Source organism: Tamandua tetradactyla, chromosome 4, assembly GCF_023851605.1.
Source record: "Tamandua tetradactyla isolate mTamTet1 chromosome 4, mTamTet1.pri, whole genome shotgun sequence".
NCBI classification, from domain to species: domain Eukaryota; kingdom Metazoa; phylum Chordata; class Mammalia; order Pilosa; family Myrmecophagidae; genus Tamandua; species Tamandua tetradactyla.
In genome coordinates, this window is record NC_135330.1 from 27,275,108 (window position 1) to 27,301,089 (window position 25,982).

Consider the following 25,982-nt stretch of genomic DNA (forward strand, 5'->3'; position numbering starts at 1 on the left):
AGCTCAATTACATAGACCTAAAAACCCTCAAGTCCAAATGCTTGTAGGACCCTCAGTTAAGCACTATATCCTTTTGCACAGCAGGTTACTTGCAGTTATGTTTTATGTTGGGAATCCCGCTGCAAAATAATATATAAGCAGGACTTCTTAGGAAAAAAAACAGGATTGAGTGCCAATTTCTCACCAGAAACCATAAAGGCAAAAAGGCAATAGGACCAAATATTTAAAATGCTGAAAGTAGCAACTGTCAACCAAGAATTTTAAATCCCAGCATGATTCAAAACAAGGAAGAGATTAAGACATGGCTAGAGAAACAAAAGCTGAGGTAGTTCATTACAACTAGACCTGCCCTACAAGTAATAGTAAATGGTGTTCTTCGATGAAAAGAAAAGACACTACACAGTGGATCAAAGAGGCATAAAGATTTCCAGTAAAGGTAATCCCCTGGGTAATTATAAATGCCAGTAATATGGTATTTCATTTTTTGGTATGTAACTCCACTTTTCACTTCTTAGAGGTAATAAAATATAAATGCATAAAAATTAGTAAATCAATGATAATGGGTATACAATGTATAAATATATAATTGACAGCAAGTACAACAAAAAAGTTGGGATACAGGGGAATAGGAAGAGTGCATGTGTGTGCTATTGAGCTAAAGTTGATATTTCATAAAATATACATATACAAAAGAACCTTGATTGTTGCTCAGATGTGGCCTCACTCTCCCTAAGTCCAACTCTGCAAGTGAAATCATTGCTGTACCCCCTACATGGGACATGACATCCAGGGGTGAAAGTCTCCCTGGTGATATGGGAGATGACTCCCAGGGATGAATGTGGCCCTGGCACTGTGGGATCAATGATTCTATCCTGACTAAAAGGGGAAAAAAAGTGTAATTAGCAAAGTATTTTTATATAAATAATAAATAATTTAATAAATAAATAATTTAAATAACAAAGTATGTGGCAGAAAGAGTTCAAATAGAATGAAGAGGCTACTCTGGGCTCTTATGCAAGCTTCAGTTAGACCTTGCTACCTATCATAACCTACCAAATCCCAACCAGGACATTCCAGCCAATCCTAAAGAACACCTGGGGCAATATGTAAGATACTACAGGGGTTCCATGCACTACAACCTCCATATGGGTCCCTGATCCAGTTAAGTCCTGAAACCTAGAGGGCCCAGCCTCTCCAGAACATCAGATAATTCCATCTCCTTACCCCATATTAGTGACAGACCCTTCCAATATGAAAAATTTAGAATTGCCGTAGCCCAAACACTCCTAAAGAGAGGGATGGAAAGATCAAAGGTGATGGTGGAGTTATACAGAGAAGATAGTATTTAACAAATGAATATGAATGCTGAATCATTAAGCTGATATCTCTTTTAGCCTCCAGTATCTTAGAGCAGCTAGAAGTACAAACTTGAAATTGTGGAATTGTAATCCATGTCAAACTCTGAAATATGTTCTACAACTAATTGTGGTGCTGCACATTGATATTTATTGTTTTCTTGTATATATGTTATTTTTCACAAAATAAAAGAAGGAAAAAAGTCAAATAAAAAGAATATTTAAGCCTTCTAGCCTCCTATATTCTGGAGCAGCTAGAAGAAAGAAAATCTGAGAGGATCATATGGTAGCCCTTGACAAACTCTGGGATCTGGCCTGTAACTACTTGTTGAAAATTGCTTTGGAAGCTATTGCTTTTTTATTTCTTTGCTTTATATATATGTTATACTATACAATAAAAAAAGTTTTTAAAAAATGAGGAGGGACTCAAAATGGTATACTACAAAATATCAAATGAATATGAAAATACACATTAGTAGAAGAATAAAGGACAAAAAGGTTTAAGATGTTCAAAAACCATATAGAAAAATGGCAGAAGAAAGTTCTACATAATAGGTACTTACTTTAAATGTTAATGCATTAAATTCTCCTTTCAAAGAGCAGAGAATGGAAGGATGTATTTAAAAAGTATGACCCAACTATATTGTGATTACAAAAGACTAACTTTAAATTCAAAGACACAAGTAATTCAATAGTGAAGGGATGGAAAAATATGCAAAGGATATGCAACAAATCTAATTTGTTGGTATATATTTGTTCATAGCATCCTCTATTAGATGTTTTTATTTCTCTGGGGTCAGTAGTTGGCAGTCCCACTATACATGATGTCAGCTCCTTTACATCCAGACTGTATCATCATCCACCATCTCACAGTGGCAAATAGAACCAAGAAGAGATTCATAGGTCCACAGCCAGAAGAGAATTTTTTGCACCTTAATATTGTTTAAGGTGATGCATGTAGTTGCCAAATTGACAAGAGGTGGACATGTGGTAGTTAGATTCAGTTGTCAACTTGGCCAGGTGAAGGTACCTAGTTCTGTTGCTGTGGATGTGAGCCAGTGGTACATGAACCTCATCTGTTGCTCATTACATCTGCAGTGGCTAGGAGGTATATCTGCTGCAATGAATGATGTTTGATTTAATTGCCTAGTGCTTAAATGAGAGAGCTCAACATAGCACAGCAAAAAGCAGCTCAGCATACCTCATCCCAGCACTCACAGCTCAGCCCAGGCCTTTGGAGATGCAGAAAGAAATCAACCTGGGGAAAGTTGTTGGAACCCAGAGGCCTGGAGAGAAGGCCAGCAGAGATCACCCTGAGCCTTTCCACATAAGAAAGAACCTCAGTTGGAAGTTAGCTACTTTTCCTCTGAAGAATTAATGAAATAAATCCCCTTTTATTAAAAGCCAATCCATCTCTGGTGTGTTGCATTCCAGCAGCTAGTAAACTAGAACAGATACCATGAGAAAATTACAGGCCAATGTCCCTTATGAATATAGGTGCAAAAATCCTCAACAAAGTACTAGCAAACCAAATCCAACAACACATTAAAAGAATTATATACTGTGTTCAATTGGGACTTATCCCAGGTGTGCAAGAGTAGTTCAAAATAAGAAAATCAATTAATGTAACACATTAAAAGAATGAAGGGAAAAAACATATGATCATCTTGATTAACACAGAAAAGGCATTTGACATAATCCAGCACTCTCTGATAAAAACACTCAGCAAATGAGGAATAGAAGAGAACTTCATCAACAGATAAAGGGCATATATGAAAAACTCAAGGCTAATATCATACTCAATGATGAAAGACTGAAAGCTTCCCCTCTATGGTCAGGAGCAAAACAAAGATGCCCAATGTCACCCCTGTTATTCAACATAATTGCTATTCAACATAATTCAGAGCAATTAGGCAAGAAAAAGAAATCAAAGACATCGCAGTTGGAAAGGAAGAAGTAATACTTTCTTTACTTGCCGATGACATGATCCTAAATAAAGAAAATCTTGAAAAATCCACAACAAAGCTAATAAATGAATTTGAAAAAGTAGCAAACTTTGTCAAAACACAAAAATAAACTTCAACGGTGCTTTTATAAACTGTTAATAAACAATCTGAAGAAGAATTTACAGTAGCAACTAAAAGAATCAGATATTGGGGAATAAATTTAACCAACAATGTAAAGGACTTGTTCATAGAAAACTACAATACATTGCTTAAAGAAATAATAACTAAATAAAAGGAAGGGCATTCCATGTTCATGGATTAGAAAACTAAATATTGTTAAGGTGTGTCAATTCTACCTAAATCAATTTACGGGTGCAGTGAAATTCCCATCAAAATTACAGCAGCCTTCTTGGCAGAAATGGAAAAGCCTATCACTGAATTTATATAAAGGAGTAAGGGGCCCTTAATAGCTGAAACTTATTACACAAGGCAGGCAATGGTGGCTCAGTGGCAGATTTCTCACCAGAGACCCAGGTTCAGTTCCCAGTGCCTGCCCACGCAAAAAAAAAAAAACAACTTATTATACAGCAACAGTAATTAAAACAGCATAGTACCAGCATAAGAACAGACATATAGACCAATGCAAGGGTTCAGAAATAAATTCTTGCAATTATGGCCAACTGATTTTTTACAAGGGTGCAAAATCCACTCAATGAAGAAAGAATAGTCTCTTAAACACATGGTTCTGGGAAAATTGGTTATCCATATACAAAAGAATGAAGGCAGATCCCTACCTCACACTATATACAAAAATTAACTCCAAATGGATCAAATAAATATAAATATATATCATATTTATATCATTAGCCATCAGGGAAAAGCAAATCAAACCCATAATGAGATACCATTTCATACCCACTAAAATGGCAACTATTTAAAAATGGAAAATAACACATATTGGAGATGATGTGAAATAATAGGAACACTCATTCATTGTTGGTGGGAATGTAAAGTGGGGCAGCACCTGTGGAAAACAGTTTGGTGGTTCCTCAGACAGCAAAGTATAGAATCACTAAATGACCCAGACATCTCACTTCTAGGTATATATCCCCCAAAGGATTGAAAACAGGACTCAAACAGTTACTTGCACACTGATATTCATAGTGGCATTATTCACAACTACCAAAAGGTGGAAACAACCCAAGCGCCCATCAGCCGAGGAATGGATAAACAAAATGTGGTATATACATACAATGGAATATTATTCAGCTGCAAAAAGAATAAAGCTCTGATACATGGGATGAATCTTAAAGACATCATGTTGAGTGAAATATGCCAGACACAAAAGGGCAAATACTGTATGATCACACTGATATGAAATAAATAGCAAAGCAAATTCATAAAATCAGATACTAGAATAGAGGTTACCATGGGCTGGGGTAGGCAGTATGGATTTAATGCTTAATTGGTAGTAAGTTTCTCTTTAGGGTGATAGAAAAATTTTGGTAATGGATGATGGTGATTGTTGCACAACAGTGTGAATGTAATTCACACCTCTGGTTTATATATTTGAATGTGGTTAGAAGGTGAAATTTTAAATTGTACATATGTTACTAGAATAAAAATTTTAAATACATTGGACTGTACAACATAATGAACCCTAACATATACTATGAACTATAAAAAACAGTATAATTATAATATTTTTTCTTCAATTGTAACTAAGTCACCACTCTAATGCTAAGTGTTAATAATAGGAAAGACTATGTCTTTGAGGGAGAGTTTATGGGAATACTGTATTTCTGCATAGTTTTTCTGTACATCTATAACTTCTCTAATAATAAAGAAATAATTTTTATTCTGGTAAATTGAAACTAAATTTTATGTAGAAGGATATATAAGAAAAAATAGTTTATATGGAAGATATGTAGACAAGAAGTCTTTTTTTTTTTTATAGCTCAGATGCAGCTTCATTCAGTGTTTTAACATGATTACTTTACAATTAGGTATTATTGTGTTGTCCATTTTAGAGTTTTTGTATCTAGTCCTGCTGCACAGTCTGTATCCCTTCAGCTCCAATTACCCATTATCTTACCCTGTTTCTAACTCCTGCTGGACTCTGTTACCAATGACATATTCCAAGTTTATTCTCGAATGTCGGTTCACATCAGTGGGACCATACAGTATTTGTCTTTTAGTTTTTGGCTAGATTCACTCAGCATAATGTTCTCTAGGTCCATCCATGTTATTACATGCTTCATAAGTTTATCCTGTCTTAAAGCTGCATAGTATTCCATCGTATGTATATACCACAGTTTGTTTAGCCACTCGTCTGTTGATGGACATTTTGGCTGTTTCCATCTCTTTGCAATTGTAAATAATGCTGCTATAAACATTGGTGTGCAAATGTCCGTTTGTGTCTTTGCCAAGAAGTCATTTTTGAGAAGTCACTAAAGGTAAACCATTTGTTCTAGTTTGAAAGCTGCCAGAATGCAATATGAAATGGGATGGCTTTTAAAAAGGGGGTATTTATTAAGTTGCAAGTTTACAGTTCTAAAGCCATGAAAATGTCCAAATTAAAGCAAGGCTATAGAAATGTCCAATTTAAGGCATCTAGGGAAAGATACCTTGGTTCAAGAAGATGTTCAGGGTTTCTCTCCCAAGTGAAGAGGTACATGGCAAACATGGTGACATCTGCTAGCTTCCTCTCCAGGCTTCTTGTTTCATGAAGCTCTCCCAGGGGCATTTCTTTCTTCAACTCCAAAGGTCTCTGGCTGTGTGGCCTATTGTCGCTCTAAAGCTTTTCCCAAAATGGTTCCCTCTTAAAGAGCTCCAGTAAGCAACCCTACCTTGAATGGGTGGAACACATCTCAGTGGAAACCATTTAATCAAAAGTTACCACCCACAGTTGGGTGGGTCACATCTCCATGGATAATCAATAAGCTCCCACCCAGTAAAATTGAATGATGATTAAAGGACATGGCTTTTCTGGGGAACATCGCAGATTCAAACTGGCACACCATCCTTTTCAGATATCAAAATATACTATAAAATTATGTTAGTAAAATTTATTAAAACAGGTGTACTGGTAAAGAAAAAGAGAGACCAATAGAGCTGAGAAAAATGCCTGAAAACTAATTTATGCTTTGAGAGTAACTTAGTATAAGACAAGAGTAGCATTTAAAATCTGCAGCAATTTAATTAATGTTATGGACATTTTTCAACCAATTACATTAACAAAGATGAAAAAGATTGATAATATCCTTTGTTGGTAAAAGAGTGAGGAAACTGACTTTCTTATACAGTGATAGTGGGATTATAAATTAGTCTAACCTTCCTGGAGCAATTAAACAATATATTTTTAAATGTAAATTATGCATTCCTTTTACACAATGAATTCTATTTGTAGAAATACCTTCAGAAATAAAAATCAGAAAATCAGCAAAGATGAGGTTATGAGACTGTTTACTTTTACACTGTTTAAAATTTTTAAAAATTAGAATAAACTAAATATTGATCAAGAAAATTGTATTAGTCAGGGTTCTCTAGAGAAATAGAACCAACAGGAAATATCTGTAAATATGAAATTTGTAAAGGTATTTCACGCAACTGTGGGAATGCAAGAGTCCAAAATCCATAAGGCAGGCTGTGGAACTAGCAACTCCAATGAAGGGTCTCAATGTATTCCATAGGAGAGGCTCACTGTCTGAAAAAGCAGTGAAAATTCTCTCTTCTCTCTTAAAAGTCTTCACTGATTGGATCAAATCCTTGCGATGGAATTGTGTCATATGTGGGATACACGGCCCTTAGTTGATCATAGATGTAATCAGCCACAGTTGCAATCAACTGAGTGATGATTTAATAAATCAGCCACAAAATATCCAGAACCTAATCATCACAAAAATAAAAGTAAAATAAATTATAATACATCTATACAGGACCTCTAAATGGATAAATAAAATTGTAATATAATTTATGTATAAAAAGCAATTTGCAAAATACTATGTAGTGTATTATTATATTTCTATTATATTTTAAAGGGTGGGGGGGACACATAGGCATACAGTAACATCTGTTAAAATATGAACAAACTATTAACAGTGCTGACTTCTAGTGGCTGGATCCAGGGAGACTTTTTCAACTTTACAAAAATTCATTTCCTATTGTCCTTGAATTTTAGTACATTGGGCATATATGTATTTTATTAGAAAAATCTAAAAATAGATTTATATTTTAGAAGTAGTGATGTTTAGTACATAATATGGGTATTTTTTTAATTTCAAAATATTGGGTCCATGGATAGAAAAATGACACCTTATTTATAGGAGAACAACTATTTGGGTGATCCGTATTTCCCTACCAGAAACCATGAAGCCAGAAGACAGTGGAACATCTTTACATTGCTGAAAGAAAGAACCATCAAACCAGAATTCTATAGCCAGGAGTGAATGACTTGAGGAATGGAAATAAAATAAAGACATTCATGGAGGAAGAAAAACTGTTAAGATTTTGTTGCCAGAAGATCTATTGTAAAATAAGTATTCAAAGAAGTTCTTTAGGCTGAAGGGTTATAATACAACAGGATGAAGGAAGCTTCATTACAACATTACAACAAAATGTAAATAATATCTCTTTTGTACAGAACTCTGCCTTCCATTTCCTGACCAGCTGCTATCTGGAAGAATCTTCTCCTGATCAACACATTTTATTCTGATGTTACTACTGATGAAGTATTGATTCTATTCTCTGAAAATGTCATAGAATTTCCAATGGGAAGAAGAGGAAGAATCTTAATGCTTATTTATGAGGTTTTGGCCATATATATATTCATTCATTCATTCATTTATTTTACTCTCTATGACTTCCATAGGCAGTGAAATGATTATAACATTAAGTTATAATTTATTTTTAAAGTGCTATCAAAATATTTTGTTATTACTACACTATGTCCTTAGATCTATGCATTGATTATTCCAAATTAAGTCAATTTACTGCTCTTATTATTTCACTGTGCAACAACATGATTTTCAATTCATATTTCCTAATGAGCTTCTTATATGACGATTTGTTTTAATGTAAGTATAAACTATCTCCCACAGAAACCTACCAAAGAATAGGGATAAAATATTAGTGAGTAAACCCCAAGCAAAGTACATGCTAAAATATCCCGACAAATACAATTTTTGATTAAATAATAAAACCAGTCAGTCTGTCTCTAGACCTCTTGCCACTAATCACTGTGCTAAAACGAGATAACAAAGAAGATGGACCCTACCTCAAAAAACTCAGAGACCAGTAGGAGAGGAAAACATTGTACAATTACAGTGTATGAAAGTGGGTCTTAATCAGCTTGCTGAAGTCCTTTACAAGAGTGGAGAGAGTTTAGAGTGGAAAGAAAATGCCCCAGAAGAGGCCAGAAGAACTCAAAAGATACTGAGAGAGCCATTTAAAATCAGCCCAGGAGAGAATGACAGCAGATGTCACATGTGCCTTCCCAGGTGACAAAGGAACCCCAGATGCCAGGTGCCTTTCCTCCAAGAAGGTAAAAGCAAGAAGACCTGATACTAATTGCATGTATCTAGAAAAATATAAAGTTGGCAGTTCTAAGGGGGTTCTAAGGGACTTCTAAGACTCCAGTCAAATTTCAGCAGCACCATTCTGATGGCTTCACAGTCAGTTTCAGCACTCCCAAGAGTGGATTCTTAGTGAATATAACTCAGTGGTTCGCAGAGGTTGACTGCCTTGGTTCACATACCTGTGACTTGAGTTTCCCGGCCATTCGTACCATGAAGTGATGTTTCTTGCTTGCCAGTCTGGGTGTGGTTCTGTTCCCACTAGCCTCAGTCACCTGCACTCAAAACCCTTATTTTGATACTTACCTTCCAGGCCTTAATATTTTGCCCATTTGGTTGCTGGAAAAGTGTTTTCTACTTGCAATCTTAGCTATGGTTGCCTGCCTACCAGACCTACTCCATTTGTACTCCAGAGAGGGGGTTCCTGCTTGTTCAGCAACTGTGAACTAGTTCTGGCCTGGGACAATCCAACTTCTCTGCCATCCAATGGATTGTAACCATACTTACTCCAATGAGATCTCATTTGGAGGGTTGAATGAATGAGTGTGGCAGAAAGTATACACTGAAAACTAAGCAAACAACCTGCAACAATAACCAAAAAAGACAATGTTGAATATCAGGAAAAACAGAAACTGACTTAGAGAAAAGGAAAAGAAATCATAATTTACTGCACAGCTTGCTATGAATAACATTTGCATTGTTTTTATAATGTAAACATTGATCTAAGCAAGATTATCATATAAATGAATTGAGAGAATGGGATCATCTATTAAGTAAATGAAGGAAAGAGGTAAAAACAGCTCATTTTTCATCTTTAATGTTGGGAAATCAATAAAACTTAAACCTAAAAAAAGAAAAGATACAAATATACTCATATAATTTATCAATAAAAATGTAAAGTCAAAAAACAGTGAGCTAGGGGAGGGCCACCGTATCTCAGTGGCAGAGTTCTCACCTGCCATGCTGGAGACCCAGGATCGGTTCCCGGTGCCTGCCCATGTAAAAAAAAACAAAAACAAAAAACAATGAGCTAATAGAGAGGAAATTTTAGAAGAGAGGGAAATGAGGAATGGGGTTAGAGACCTTTGTTTTCCATAAGAAACCTTATAGAGCTATTTTACTATTCCAGGTAATTCACATACATATCATAAAATAACACCTTAAAAAGAAATGTTAATGTGATTGTTTTAATGAGTTATTCTAACCACCTATTAATTTGTTACTTTTCTTTTTCATAAGTTATGAAGAGAAATGAAGCATTGATCATGTGACAAACTAACCTGAATATATGTTAACAAAAGGAAACATATAATGTGTGCTAAACAAACATTTTTTATATTTACTGAGAACAGTTTTCTCTAGAATTCAAGTATAGCTTGTTACGTAGCCAAATATTAAGTTCATAAAATGTTACTTGCAATGATAGAAAAATACTTATTTTGCTTAATCCTTTCAAACATATTCATCTTTACTAGAATTTGACTTTTTTTTATAATAAATCTATTTTATTGTTAGTAAAATCTAATTTCTCAATAAAATCCATATGGGAGGGGGAAAAATGCATATTAGCTTTAAAAAATGTAAATGGCAAAGATATGGTTAAATATAAAAGACTATTTTAAATATTTATATTTGAAACATGTGTGACTGTAAAATGAAAAACTTGTATCACTGACTGGATTATGTTCATCCAATACATATGGTTACTATAATATAAATATATATATATAATTATATAAAATATAAAGAAGGGAATGCAAAGGGACATATATGATTGGAAAGAGTGTAGATTTTATTTGAAATTGTAAAATAATACCTTTAAGACTGTGAAAGTTTAGATAAGTATATCATAATACTTAGAGCAACCAATAATAAAATACAAAGGCATATATCAAAAAGGTCAATACATAAAATAAAATGGAATACTAAAAATATTAAAAATAACCCAAAAGAAGACAAAAAAGAGGGAAACAAAGGGCCAACTAGGAAATAAATAATAAAAGAAATCCAAGCACATCAACAATTATATTAAATGTAAATAGTCTAAACCCACCAATTGAAAGACAGACCTTGCCAAATTAGATTTTTTTCTTTTGTGTTTTGACTTGATACAAATTTTTATTTTTATTTATATCAGTAGTTTTTTATTGTCATTAAATTTTGATATTTTCCTACTATAGGCCCTAGCATTTCTTTAAAAAAAATTTTTTTTTTAGAGAATTCGTGGGTTTACAGAAAAATCACATATAAAATACAGGATTCCCATACACCACCCCACCACCAGCCCTTGCATTGGTATGGAAACTTCGTTACAGTTGATAACACCTTTTTTTGTAATTAAACTATTTTTTAACAGCCAGATTTGTTACAATTTATGAAAAATTATTAAAGTAGTACTATAACCATTTTTCATAGTTTATATAGGGGTGTTTTTTCCTATATTCCTGAACTATTTTTTTTCATGCATGTCTTTATTTTATTACTCATCTACCCATACACTGGAGTGTTCATCACAAGGTTTTTACAATCACATTGATACACAATAAAAGCTATGTAGTTATATAATCATTATCAAAGATCAAAGTTACTGGAATACAGTTCAACAATTTCAGATATTTCTTTCTGGCCATTCCAATACACTAGAAACGAAAAAGAAACATCCATATAATGATTCAGTAGCCATAATCATTTGCTAAATTCTAATTTCTCAGTTACAACTCCTTCCTCTCCTTTAACATTTCTCTCAATCTTCAGGGATATCTAGGCAATTACCATTTTAACATCTTCATGCTGGAAAGAGGTGTCAATCTTATGGGATAGGGGAATGAGCCTGGACAATGTTCTTGGAGAGACTAGTACCTCTGGGTTTCAGGCCTTATCTGGCATAGAAACGATCTGAAGGCCTTAAGTTTCTGAAAAAAAAAAAAAAAAAGACCAAGTAAAATCTTTTTTAGAGTCTTAGAAAGAACCCAGAAAAATCTTTAGGGTTTTCAGGAATACTGTTGGTTGGGCTTATATGGGTGATACTGTGGCAATTTGCAATATCCAACTGAAGTTTACATAACAGCCACTTCCAGAATGGTTTCTCAACTCTATTTGAAATCTCTTAGCCACTGAAACTTTATTTTGTTTCATTTCTTTTCCCCCTTTTGGTCAAAAAGGCACTGTTAATCCCATGATACCAGGGCCAGGCTCATCCTTGTGAGTCATGCCCCACATCTCCAGGAATACTTACACCTGGGAGTCATGTCCCACTTAGGGGAGGTTAGTGAGTTTATTTATTAGAGATAGAAGCTTCATATGAGCAACAAAAGAGGCTCTGAGGATGACTCTTAGGCATTATTATAAGTAGCCTTAACTTTGCCATTTTATTTTAAATTAAATTACAATTTCAATTTCAGAGGAGTTCTGGGAAGATGTTAGAATAGGGTAGATCGAGCTCAGCCCTGCTCCAAGGAAAAGTTAGAGAAGGGACAGGAGGGCAACTGAGATGGCAATTCAAGAGTGCAACTGAAGTGGGAGAGTCTTCTGTATCATATAGGGTGGCCCTGGTTGCAAAAGCTGAAGAACTGAGAAGTAGAGAACTGGAAACTAACGTGGAAGCCCGGAGCCCATGGAGCACACAGATAAGGAGACAGGGACTAGGAAGTAAGTCAAGCTACATTCCTTGAACACGCTACCCTCACCAGTGCAGCCCCATGACCTGCAACTAACTGCACACCCCACACACCTGAACCCCATCACCTGTTCCCACTCCCCAAACTCCAAGTGCCCCTGACCCACAAACCCCCAGCACACATACCCACCCCACAACTGCACCCCAAGTACAGTCCAACCCACCTTTCCTGCACCCCTCCCAAGCACTACTTCCCCCTCCCTGCTCCCTGCAGGCTAACACTAGTGCATAAAGAGTGCAGGCGCTTCCATCCATATGCAGGTTACACCTGCCCCCACCCCATAGTGATGCACAGCCTCAACCCGCGCCCCTTCCCCAGCACTGTGCATCCGTTTTATGGTACTCCTAGATTTGCACCCTCAGTCACACCCTTTAGCTCTGAGAACATCAGTTTATAGCACTCCTAGACACGGGCATACATACGTCCCTCAGTCACATCCCCTCGTTCTGGGAAAGCACTGACCTGAGCAGCTGGATCACATCTGTCCCCAGCCCATGCAGGCATAACTGAGCTGCTGCCTTAGCTCTGCACATGCAAATGAAGGGCTCCACGCCCTAGACCAGCACACTCCAGGGTTATGCCCTCCCAGACCCATGCAGCCACACAGCTACATCCTCCCTGGCCACTGGGCAGCCATGTTCACAAGCACGAACATAACATCCCCAACCTGCACCTGTACCTGCACTGCAAGGCATCACCACACTGCTATACCCCACCCTCTGCCCTGCATCCTCCTACACATCCATCCCACAAACACAAGGCTTTAGACTACTGAAGGAAATCAACTTCCAAAGTAAATCAATTAAGATATTTACATATGATGAAAACAACAGAAGATCACTAAGCATATTACAATGCAGACAGATATAGTCCAGCCTAATGACCAAATTAAAACACCAGAGGAGACACAGATGTTGGGACAACTAATCAAAGATGTTCATATAGCTCTACTAAATAAAATAAGTGGGTGGCTAATGACATAAAGGAGATCAAGAAGACAGTAGAAAAACATAAAGAGGAATTTAAAAGAATAAATAGAAAAATAGCAGATAACACAGAGATTAAAGATTCTGTTGATCAAATAAAATACATATTAGAAACACACAATAGCAGATTTAAAGAGGCAGAAGAAAGAATAAGTGAAATAGACCACAGGATAACTGATTTCGAACATTCAAAACAGCAAGTGGCAAGAAAAAAAAAAAGATAGAAAAATTTGAATTGGATCTCAGGGAAATGATGGACAAAACAAAGCACTCAAATATAAGAATCACTGGTGTCCCAGAAGAAGAGAGGAGTAAAGGGCTAGGAAGAATAGCTGAGAATATAATGGGAGGGGGGGGACTTCCTGAACCTTATAAGGGACATAAGTATACAAGTTGAAGAAGTCCAATGAACTCCAAACAGAATAAATCCAAATAGGCCATTTCCAAAACACATACTAATAAGTCTGTCAAATGTTGAAGAGAAGTAGAAAATTCCAAAAGTGGCAAGAGAAAACAAGCTACTACATACAAGGAAAACCACATAAGACTGAGTTCAGACTCAACTGGCACCATGGAGGCAAGAAGGCAGTGGTATGATATATTTAAGATCCTGAAAGAGAAAGACTTCCAGCCAAGAATTCTGTACCCAGCCAATTTGTCCTTCAAAACTGAGGGAGAGATTAAAATTTTCACAAACAAATCCTAAAAGAATTTGTCAACAAGAAACCAGCCCTACAAGAAATACTAAAGGGAATTCTGCCAGTTGGTGGGGGTGGGGGGGAGGCAGGAGAGGGAGGTCTAGAGGAAGGCACAGAATTGAAGAGTACCAGTAAGGGTAACTTAATGGATAAAAAGAGAAAGAGGTAAAAGAATATATTGATCTGACAAATAAAATCCAAAAGATAAAATGGTGAATTAAAGAAATGCCTTTTCAGTGATAACTTTGAATGTTAACACACTAAATTTACCAATTAAAAAAAAGATACAGATTTGCAGAATGAATTAAAAAATATAATCCAGCTATATGCTGCTTAAAAGAGACTCATTTTAGACACAAGGATACATAAATTGAAAGTGAAAGGATGGAAAAAGATTTTCCATGCAAGCTGTAACCAAAAAAAAACAGGAGTAGCTATACTAATATCAGAGAAAATAGACTTTAAATATGAAGACATCATAAGAGGCAAATTATATATTAATTAAAGGGACAATTCACCAAGAAGATATAACAATCATAAGTGTTTATGCTCCCAATCAAGGAGCTCCAAAGTACATGAGACAGACACTGGCAAAATTGAAGGGATCAATAGATGTTTCAACAATAATAGTAGGAGACTTCAATACACCACTCTCTTCTATAGTTAGAACAATGAGACAAAAGACTAACAAGGAAATAGAGAAGTTAAACAACTTGACAAATGAATTAGGCCTAACAGACATGTATAGGTCATTGCACCCTAAAGCACAAGGATATACATTCTTCTCTAGTGCTTATAGAATATTCTCCAGGATAGATCATATGCTGGGGCACAAAACAGGTCTTTACAAATTTGAAAACATTGAAATATTCAAAGCATATTTTGATATATTTTTATGAATGATTTTTCATTCTTTTGTGGTTATTAATTCTAGCTAGAACAATCAGGCAGGACAAAGAAATAAAAGGCATCCAAATTGGAAATGAAGAAGTAAAACTTTCATTATTTGCAGATGATGTCATACTGTACTTGGAAAATTCTGAGAAATCTACAGCAAAGTTATGTGAGCTAATAAACAAATTCAGCAAGGTGGCAGGATATAAAATTAATGTGCAAAAATCAGTAATGTTTCTATACATGAACAATAACTGAGGAGTCAGTTAAGGAAGAAATTCCATTCTAAAAGAATCAAGTACTTAGGAATGAACTTAACTAGGGACATAAAGGACCTGTACACAGGAAACTACCTAACATTGCTGGAAGAAATGAAAAAAGATCCAAATAGGTGGAAAGATAGTCCCTGCTCATAGACAGGAAAGCTAAATATAGTTAAGATGTCAATTCCATCCATGTTGATCTACAGATTCAACACAGTATCAATCAAAATTCCAACAACCTACTTTAAGAACTTGGAAAAGCTAGTTACCAAATTCATCTGGAAGGGAAAGAGACCCCAAATAGCTAAAAGTCTTTAAAAAAGAAGGACAAAGTGGGAGGATTAACATTCTCTTACTTTAAAAGCTATCATAAAGGCACAGTGTCAAAACAGCATGGAATTGAATTGAGAGGGCAGAAATAGACCATCAAATCTATCATCAACTGATTTTTATTATTAATTTAAAAAAATTAACTAACACAACATTTAGAAATCATTCCATTCTACATATGCAATCAGTAATTCTTAATATCATCACATAGATGTATGACCATCATTTCTTAGTACATATGCATCGATTTAGAAAAAGAAATAGCAAGACAACAGAAAAAGAAATAAAATGATAATATAGAGAAAAAATAAAAATAAAAATAAAAAATACAAAAATATATAAGAAAAAAAACAACTATAGCTCAGATGCAGCTTCATTCAGTGTTTTAACATAATTACATTACAATTAGGTAGTATTGTGCTGTCCATTTTTTTTTTTTTTTAGAAATCATACCATTCTACATATGCAATCAGTAATTCTTAACATCATCACATAGATGCATGATCATCGTTTCTTAGTACATTTGCATCAGTTTAGAAGACCTAGCAATATAACCGAAAAAGATACAGAATGTTAATATAGAGAAAAAAAATAAAAGTAATAATAGTAAGAACAAAACAAAACAAAACAAAAACCTATAGCTCGGATGCAGCTTCATTCAGTGTTTTAACATGATTACTTTACAATTAGGTATTATTGTGCTGTCCATTTTTGAGTTTTTGTATCTAGTCCTATTGCACAGTCTGTATCCCATCAGCTCCAATTACCCATTCTCTTACCCTGTTTCTAACTCCTGCTGAACTCTGTTACCAATGACATATTCCAAGTTTAATCTCGAGTGTCGATTCACATCATTGGGACCATACAGTATTTGTCTTTTAGTTTTTGGCTAGACTCACTCAGCATAATGTTCTCTAGGTCCATCCATGTTATTACATGCTTCATAAGTTTATCCTGCCTTAAAGCTGCATAATATTCCATCGTATGTATATACCACAGTTTGTTTAGCCACTCATCTGTTGATGGACATTTTGGCTGTTTCCATCTCTTTGCAATTGTAAATAATGCTGCTATAAACATTGGTGTGCAAATGTCCGTTTGAGTTTTTGCCCTTAATTCCTTTGAGTAGATTCCCAGCAATGGTATTGCTGGGTCATATGGCAATTCTATATTCAGCTTTTTGAGGAACTGTCAAACTGCCTTCCACAGTGGTTGCACCATTTGACATTCCCACCAACAATGGATAAGTGTGCCTCTTTCACCGCATCCTCTCCAGCACTTGTCATTTTCTGTTTTGTTGATAATGGCCATTCTGGTGGGTGTGAGATGATATCTCATTGTGGTTTCGATTTGCATTTCTCTAATGGCCAGGGACATTGAGCATCTCTTCATGTGCCTTTTGGTCATTTGTATTTCCTCCTCTGAGAGGTGTCTATTCAAGTCTTTTTCCCATTTTGTAATTGGGTTGGCTGTCTTTTTGTTGTTGAGTTGAACAATCTCATTATAAATTCTAGATACTAGACCTTTATCTGATATGTCGTTTCCAAATATTGATTCCCATTGTGTAGGCTGTCTTTCTACTTTCTTGATGAAGTTCTTTGATGCACAAAAGTGTTTAATTTTGAGGAGTTCCCATTTATTTATTTCCTTCTTCAGTGCTCTTGCTTTAGGTTTAAGGTCCATAAAACTGCCTCCAATTGTAAGATTCATAAGATATCTCCCTACATTTTCCTCTAACTGTTTTATGGTCTTAGACCTAATGTTTAGATCTTTGATCCATTTTGAGTTAACTTTTGTGTATGGTGTGAGATATGGGTCTTCTTTCATTCTTTTGCATATGGATATCCAGTTCTCTAGGCACCATTTTTGAAGAGACTGTTCTGTCCCAGGTGAGTTGGCTTGACTGCCTTATCAAAGATCAAATGTCCATAGATGAGAGGGTCTATATCTGAGCACTCTATTCGATTCCATTGGTCAATATATCTATCTTTATGCCAATATCATGCTGTTTTGACCACTGTGGCTTCATAGTATGCCTTAAAGTCAGGCAGTGCAAGACCTCCAGCTTCGTTTTTTTTCCTCAAGATGTTTTTAGCAATTCAGGGCACCCTGCCCTTCCAGATAAATTTGCTTATTGGTTTTTCTATGTCTGAAAAATAAGTTGTTGGGATTTTGATTGGTATTGCATTGAATCTGTAAATCAATTTAGGTAGGATTGACATCTTAACTATATTTAGTCTTCCAATCCATGAACACGGTATGCCCTTCCATCTATTTAGGTCTTCTGTGATTTCTTTTAGCAGTTTTTTGTAGTTTTCTTTATATAGGTTTTTTGTCTCTTTAGTTAAATTTATTCCTAGGTATTTTATTCTTTTAGTTGCAATTGTAAATGGGATTCGTTTCTTGATTTCCCCCTCAGCTTGTTCATTGCTAGTGTATAGAAATGCTACAGATTTTTGAATGTTGATCTTGTAACCTGCTACTTTGCTGTACTCATTTATTAGCTCTAGTAGTTTTGTTGTGGATTTTTCAGGGTTTTCAACGTATAGTATCATATCGTCTGCAAACTGTGATAGTTTTACTTCTTCCTTTCCTATTTTGATGCCTTGTATTTCTTTTTCTTGTCTAATTGCTCTGGCTAGAACCTCCAACACACTGTTGAATAATAGTGGTGATAGTGGACATCCTTGTTTTGTTCCTGATCTTAGGGGGAAAGTTTTCAATTTTTCCCCATTGAGGATGATATTAGCTGTGGGTTTTTCATATATTCCCTCTATCATTTTAAGGAAGTTCCCTTGTATTCCTATCCTGTGAAGTGTTTTCAACAGGAAAGGATGTTGAATCTTGTCAAATGCCTTCTCTGCATCAATTGACATGATCATGTGATTTTTCTGCTTTGATTTGTTGATATGGTGTATTACATTAATTGATTTTCTTATGTTGAACCATTCTTGCATACCTGGGATGAATCCTACTTGGTCATGATGTATAATTCTTTAATGTGTTGTTGTTGGATACAATTTGCTAGAATTTTATTAAGGATTTTTGCATCTATAATCATTAGAGAGATTGGCCTGTAGTTTTCTTTTTTTGTAATATCTTTGCCTGGTTTTGGTATGAGGGTGATGTTGGCTTCATAGAATGAATTAGGTAGTTTTCCCTCCGCTTCAATTTTTTTTGAAGAGTTTGAGCAGAGTTGGTACTAATTCTTTCTGGAATATTTGATAGAATTCAGATGTGTAGCTGTCTGTTCCTGGACTTTTCTTTTTAGGAAGCTTTTGAATGACTGATTCAATTTCTTTACTTGTGATTGGTTTGTTGAGGTCATCTATTTCTTCTTGAGTCAAAGTTGGTTGTTCATGTCTTTCCAGGAACCCGTCCATTTCATCTAAATTGTTGTATTTATTAGTGTAAAGTTCTTCATAGTATCCTGTTATTACCTCCTTTATTTCTGTGAGGTCAGTAGTTATGTCTCCTCTTCCATTTCTGATCTTATTTATTTGCATCCTCTCTCTTCTTCTTTTTGTCAATCTTGCTAAGGGCCCATCAATCTTATTGATTTTCTCATAGAACCAACTTCTGGCCTTATTGATTTTCTCTATTGTTTTCAATTTCATTTATTTCTGCTCTAATCTTTGTTATTTCTTTCCTTTTGCTTGCTTTGGGATTAGTTTGCTGTTCTTTCTCCAGTTCTTCCAAATGGATAGTTAATTCCTGAATTTTTGCCTTTTCTTCTTTTCTGATATGGCATTTAGGCAATAAATTTCCCTCTTAGCACTGCCTTTGCTGTGTCCCATAAGTTTTGATATGTTGTGTTTTCATTTTCATTCTCCTCGAGGTATTTGCTAATTTCTCTAGCAATTTCTTCTTTGACCCACTCGTTGTTTAGGAGTGTGTTGTTGAGCCTCCACGTATTTGTGAATTTTCTGGCACTCCGCCTATTATTGATTTCCAACTTCATTCCTTTATGATCTGAGAAAGTGTTGTGTATGATTTCAATCTTTTTAAATTTGTTAAGACTTGCTTTGTGACCCAGCATATGGTCTATTTTTGAGAATGATCCATGAGCACTTGAGAAAAAGGTGTATCCTGCTGTTGTGGGATGTAATGTCCTATAACTGTCTGTTAAGTCTAGCTCATTCATTGTAATATTCAGATTCTCTATTTCTTTATTGATCCTCTGTCTAGATGTTCTGTCCATTGATGAGAGTGGCAAATTGAAGTCTCCAACTATTATGATATATGAGTCTATTTCCCTTTTCAGTGTTTGCAGTGTATTCCTCATGTATTTTGGGGCATTCTGGTTCAGTGCGTAAATATTTATGATTGTTATGTCTTCTTGTTTAATTGTTCCTTTTATTAGTATATAGTGTCCTTCTTTGTCTCTTTTAACTACTTTACATTTGAAGTCTAATTTGTTGGATATTAGTGTAGCCACTCCTGCTCTTTTCTGGTTGTTATTTGCATGAAATATCTTTTCCTAACCTTTCACTTTCAACCTATGTTTATCTTTGGGTCTAAGATGTGTTTCCTGTAGACAGCATATAGAAGGATCCTGTTTTTTAATCCATTCTGCCAATCTATATCTTTTGATTGGGGAATTCAGTCCATTGACATTTAGTGTTATTACTGTTTGGATAATATTTTCCTCTGCCATTTTGCCTTTTGTATTATATATATCATATCTGATTTTCCTTCTTTCTACACTTTACTCCATACCTCTCTCTTCTGTGTTTTCGTATCTGACTCTAGTGCTCCCTTTAGTATGTCTTGCAGAGCTGGTCTCTTGGTCACAAATTCTCTCAGTGACTTTTTGTCTATAAATGTTTTAATTTCTCCCTCATTTTTGAAGGACAATTTTGCTGGATATAGGAGTCTTGGTTGGCAGTTTTTCTCTTTTAGTAATTTAAATATATCGTCCCACTGTCTTCTAGCTTCCATGGTTTCTGCTAAGAAATCTACACATAGTCTTATTGGGTTTCCCTTGTATGTGATGGATTGTTTTTCTCTTGCTGCTTTCAAGATCCTCTCTTTCTCTTTGACCTCTGACATTCTAACTAGTAAGTGTCTTGGAGAACACCTATTTGGGTCTAATCTCTTTGGGGTGCGCTGCACTTCTTGGATCTGTAATTTTAGGTCTTTCATAAGAGTTGGGAAATTTTCAGTGATAATTTCTTCCATTAGTTTTTCTCCTCCTTTTCCCATCTCTTCTCCTTCTGGGACACCCACAACACGTATATTTGTGCGGGTCATATTGTCCTTGAGTTCCCTGATACCCTGTTCAAATTTTTCCATTCTTTTCCCGATATTTTCTGTTTCTTTTTGGAATTCAGATGTTCCATCCTCCAAATCACTAATTCTATCTTCTGTCTCTTTAAATCTATCATTGCAGGTATCCATTGTTTTTTCCATCTTTTCTACTTTATCCTTCACTTTCATAAGTTCTGCGATTTGTTTTTTCAGTTTTTCTATTTCTTCTTTATGTTCAGCCCATGACTTCTTCATGTCCTCCCTCAATTTATTGATTTGGTTTTTGAAGAGATTTTCCATTTCTGTTCATATATTCAGCATTAGTTGTCTCAGCTCTTGTATCTCACTTGAACTATTGGTTTGTTCCTTTGACTGGGCCATATTCTCAATCTTCTGAGCGTGGACAGTTATCTTCTGCTGCTGGCATCTGGGCATTTAGTCAGATTTCCCTGGGTGTTGGACCCAACAAGGTTGTAAGATTTTTCTGTGAAATCTCTGGGTTCTGTTTTTCTTATCCTGCCCAGTAGGTGGCGCTCGTGGCACACGTTTTTCTGCAGGTCCCACCAGTAAAAGGTGCTGTGGGTCCTTTAACTTTGGAAAACTCTCGCCATCCGGGAGGTTTGCTAGCCGAAGCAGCTTGGAAGAGTGCCAGCCGGCTTGGGGTCAGAATGCGGGGAGGGTCGCTGGCCGCCGCAGCCCGGGAAAGCGCCCGTCCGAATTTCCTAGTCGGCCCGGGGCGCCAAGCTTGGCGGGAGGGTGCCAGCCGCAGCGGCCCGCCCGGGAGAGTGCACGTTCCTGGGGAGTCACGGGTTTGGATGGGCCCCCCCCCCCGTCGCCGTTCTCCGCAGCCTGGGGATTTCCGATCCAATTCTCTCAGTTGGTCCGGGGGGCTGCACGTGGTGTGGGCGCCAGCTGCCGCAGTTTGAGGGGACCGCCTGTCCAATTCTCCCAGCCGGCCCAGGGAGGGGGAAGGGAGTGACTCCGGCCGCTTGCCGCCCCGCCCGGTGAAGCCTGCGCCCCTCGGCGATCTCACCAGAGCGGGTTCTCTCAGCCAGCCAGCCGTTCCAGGATGGGGTATGCTGTCTTTTTTATCTCTGTCATGGCTTTGGGAGCTGTTCTGTATCGTTTCTACTCCCCTAGTAGCTGTCCTGGAGGAGAAACTAAGATCCGTGCGTCTTACTAAGCCGCCATCTTCTCCGGAAGTCCTCAACTGATTTTTGACAAGACCTCAAATCCTCTGAACTGGGACTTTAGGATTCTTTAGGATTCTTTTCAATAAATGGGCATGGGAGAACTGGATATCAAGAGCCAAAAGAATGAAAGAGGACCCCTACTTTACACCTTATACAAAAATTAACTCAAAGTGGATCAAACACTTAAATATTAGAACCAGCACCACAAAGTTTCAAGAAAAAAATGTAAGGAAATATCTTCAAAACCTAGTAATAGGAGGTAGCTTCCTATTTTACACCCAAAGCACAAGCAACAAAAGAAAAAATAGATAATGGGAACTCCTTAAAATCAAATGCTTCTGCACCTCAAAGGACTTTGTCAAAAAGGTGAAGAGTCAGCCAACTCAATGGGAGAAAATATTTGAAAATCACATATCAGACAAAGGTTTGATATCCTGTATGCACAAAGAAATCATACAACCCAACAACAAAAGAGCAAACAACCCAATTATAAAATAGGTTAAAGATATGAATAGGAATTTTTCTGGAGGGAAAATTCACATGGCTCAAAAGGATATGAAGAGATATTCATTTTCATTGGCCTCATACTCTCTAAGTCCAACTCCGAAAGTGAAATCATTGCTCTTCCTCCTACATGGGATATTACATCCGGGGTGAAAGTCTCTTTGGCGATGTGGGAGATGATTGCCAGGGATGAGTCTGGCCCTGGTATCATGGGAAGAACAATTCCATTCTGACCAAAAGGGGGAAAAGAAGTGTAACTAATAAAGTATCAGTGTCAGAGAGAGTTCAAATAGAGTTTAGAGGCCACTCTGGGGGTTGCTGTTATGCAAGCTTCAGTTAGACATTGCTACCTATCATAACCTGCCAAACCGCAATGGGGGACTATCCCAGCCAATCATAAAGAACACCTAGGGCAATATATAAGAATCCACAAGGGTTCCATGCACTAAAGAAACTTTCCCAAAACCTACAACTTCCAGATGGTCCCTGGACCAGATAAGTCCTGAAACTTAGAGGGCCCAGCCTTGCCACAACATCAAATAGTTCCATCTCCCTACCCCATACTATTGACAGACCCTTCCACATGAAAAAGTTAGAATGGCCATAGCCCAAATACCCCTAAAGAGAGGGATGGAAAAATCAAAGGTGATGGTGAGTTATACAGAGAAGATAGGATTTAACAAATGAATATGATTGCTGAATCATTAAATTGATATCTCTTTTGGTCTTCAGTATCTCAGAGCCAACTAGAAGTAGAAACCTAAAATTTGTGAATTGCAACCCATGTCAAACTTTGAAATATGTTCTACAACTAATTGTGGTGCTGTGCTTTGAAATTTATTGCTTTTTTTTTTTGTATGTTAGTTTTCACATAAGAGAAAAAAAGACGATTGTGATGATAAAAAGAAATATTTATGCCTTCTCTCCTATATTCTGGAACAACTAGAATGGAAAATCTGAGAGAATGGTATGGTAGCCCATGACAAAATCTGGGATCTATCCTTGTTGACCTGTTGAACTACTTGGTCAACAAATAGCTACTGAAGAGTACTTTGAAAACTACTGCTTTTCTATTTATTTGCTTTGTGTATATATGTTATACAATAAAAAGTTTTAAGAAATTACAATTTAAACCCTCACTTAGTTGTGTAATCATCACACTCAATTTTTGACACTTTTCATTGCTCCAAAGAGAAAAATAGCAGATAATTATACAGACACACACAAAGAAAACCTAAAACACCTCCCCCATTATTTCTCCAGTATTGGTGTGGAACACATGTTACTGCTGATGGAAGGATATTAAGGCATTACTGCTAAATATAGTCCATAGTATGCAATAGGTATTTCCCCCATATACTCTAACTCTGTACAAATGTCACACATTCGTAGCAGTTCATGCAAGAACTTATTCATATTTGTGTTGTTAATTGGTGACATACTTGACTTTAAATAATCCCTTTCAATCAAATTCACCTACAAAATCATATGGCACTGTTACTTATAATCCCAATAATGATCTAACATTGCTTCTATACATTCCCAAACATTTAAGTTCAATCTCATTAACAATTCTGAACATATCAGGTAACCACTTCCCCTTCTCTATCTTCTGCCTATATTTAGGTCACCTACAGTCTACAGTTTAAAACTCTGAGTTAAAATTTTCTAGGTAGTTCATATTACTGAAATTATACAATATCTGTCCTTTTATGTCTGGCTTATTTCACTCAGCATTACATCTTCAAGATTCATCCATGTTGTCACATGCTCATTCCTTCTTACTGCAGCATAATATGCCATTGTATGAAATACCACGTTTTGTTTACGAAGAGGACACCTGCATTGTTTCCATCTTTTGGCAATTGTGAATAATGCCACTATGAATATCAATGTGCAAATGTCTGTTCATGTCACTGCTTTTAGATCTTCTGGGTATATACTGGCTAATGGTATTGCTAGGTTATAGGAGTACTAAATATTTAGTTTTCTGCCAAACTGTCTCCCACAGTGGCTGTACAATTTTACATTCCTATCAGCAGTGAGTAAGTGCCCCAATATCTCCACATCCTCTCCAACATTTGTAATTTCTTGTTTCTTTAATAGTGGCCATTCTTATAGCTGAGAGATGATATCTCATTATGGTTGTTAATTGCATTTCCCTAATAGCTAATGAAGATGAACATCTTTTCATGTGCTTTTTAACCATTTGCATTTCTTCTTTGGAAAAATGTCTATTCATATCTTTTTCTCATTTTATAATTAGGTTGTTTGCCTCCTGTTGTTGAGTTGTAGGATTTCTTTATATATACTTACTATCAAACCCTTATGGGATATATGCTTTCCAAATATTCTTTCCTATTGAGTTGGCTGCCTCATCACCTTTTTGACAAAGCCCTTTGAAGCACAGAAGTGTTTAATCTTGCAGAGTTCCCATTTATTTATTTTTTCTTTTGTGCTTGAGCTTTGGATATAAGATCTAAGAAGCTACCTCCAATCATCAGGTCTTGAAGATGTTTCCCTGTATTTTCTTCTAGGAGTTTTGTAGTACTGGCTCTTAAATTTAGGTCTTTAAATCCACTCGGAGTTAATTTTTGTATAGGGTGTGAGGTAGGGGTCCTCTTTGATTCCTTTGGATATGGGTATCCAGTTCTCCAAGCCCCATTTATTGAAGAGACTATTCCGTCCCAGTGGATTTGGAGGCCTTGTCAAAAATAAATTGACCACAGATTGGAGGACCTATCTCTGAACTCTCAATTCAATTCTTTTGATCAATACGTCTATCTTTGTGCCAATACCATGCTGTTTTGACTCTTCTGGCTTTATAATAAGCTCTAAAGTCAGAAAGTGTAAATCCTCCTACTTCATTCTTATTTTTATGATATTTTTGACAATTCAAGACCACTTTTCCTTCCAAATAAATTTGATGACCAGCTCTTCCAAGTCTGAAGAGTAGGACATTGGAATTTTTACTGGTATTGCATTGAAGCAGTAGATCAATTTGGGTAGAATTGACATCTTAACTTGGGTAAGTTTATTTCTAGATACTTGATTCTTTTACTTGCTATTATGAATGGATTTTTTTCCTTAATTTCCTCCTCTGTTAGGTCATTACTAGTGTAGGGAAACACTACTTACTTTTGCACATTAATCTTGTATCCCTTCACTTTGCTGAATTTGTTTATTTGCTCAAGTAGCTTTATTGTTGATTCCTCAGGATTTTCCAAATATAGGATCATGTCATCTGCAAATAATGAGAGTTTTACTTCTTCTTTTCTATTTGGATCACTTCTATTTCTTCTTCTTCCCTAGT

The 25,982-nt window shown here is 36.1% G+C and overlaps 1 long non-coding RNA gene across 3 annotated transcripts in view; it reads right to left on the reverse strand.

Moving 5' to 3' along the window:
• Nucleotides 1-25,982, reverse strand: part of LOC143680638 (uncharacterized) — a 79,577-nt gene that overhangs the window by 23,711 nt on the left and 29,884 nt on the right. For all 3 annotated transcript variants that reach the window (XR_013174101.1, XR_013174102.1, XR_013174100.1), the window contains 3 exons: nt 11,647-11,786; nt 9,830-9,865; nt 9,382-9,456 (listed from right to left, as the gene is read on the reverse strand). This is a non-coding gene — a long non-coding RNA (uncharacterized LOC143680638). The remainder of the gene's footprint in view (nt 1-9,381; nt 9,457-9,829; nt 9,866-11,646; nt 11,787-25,982) is intronic.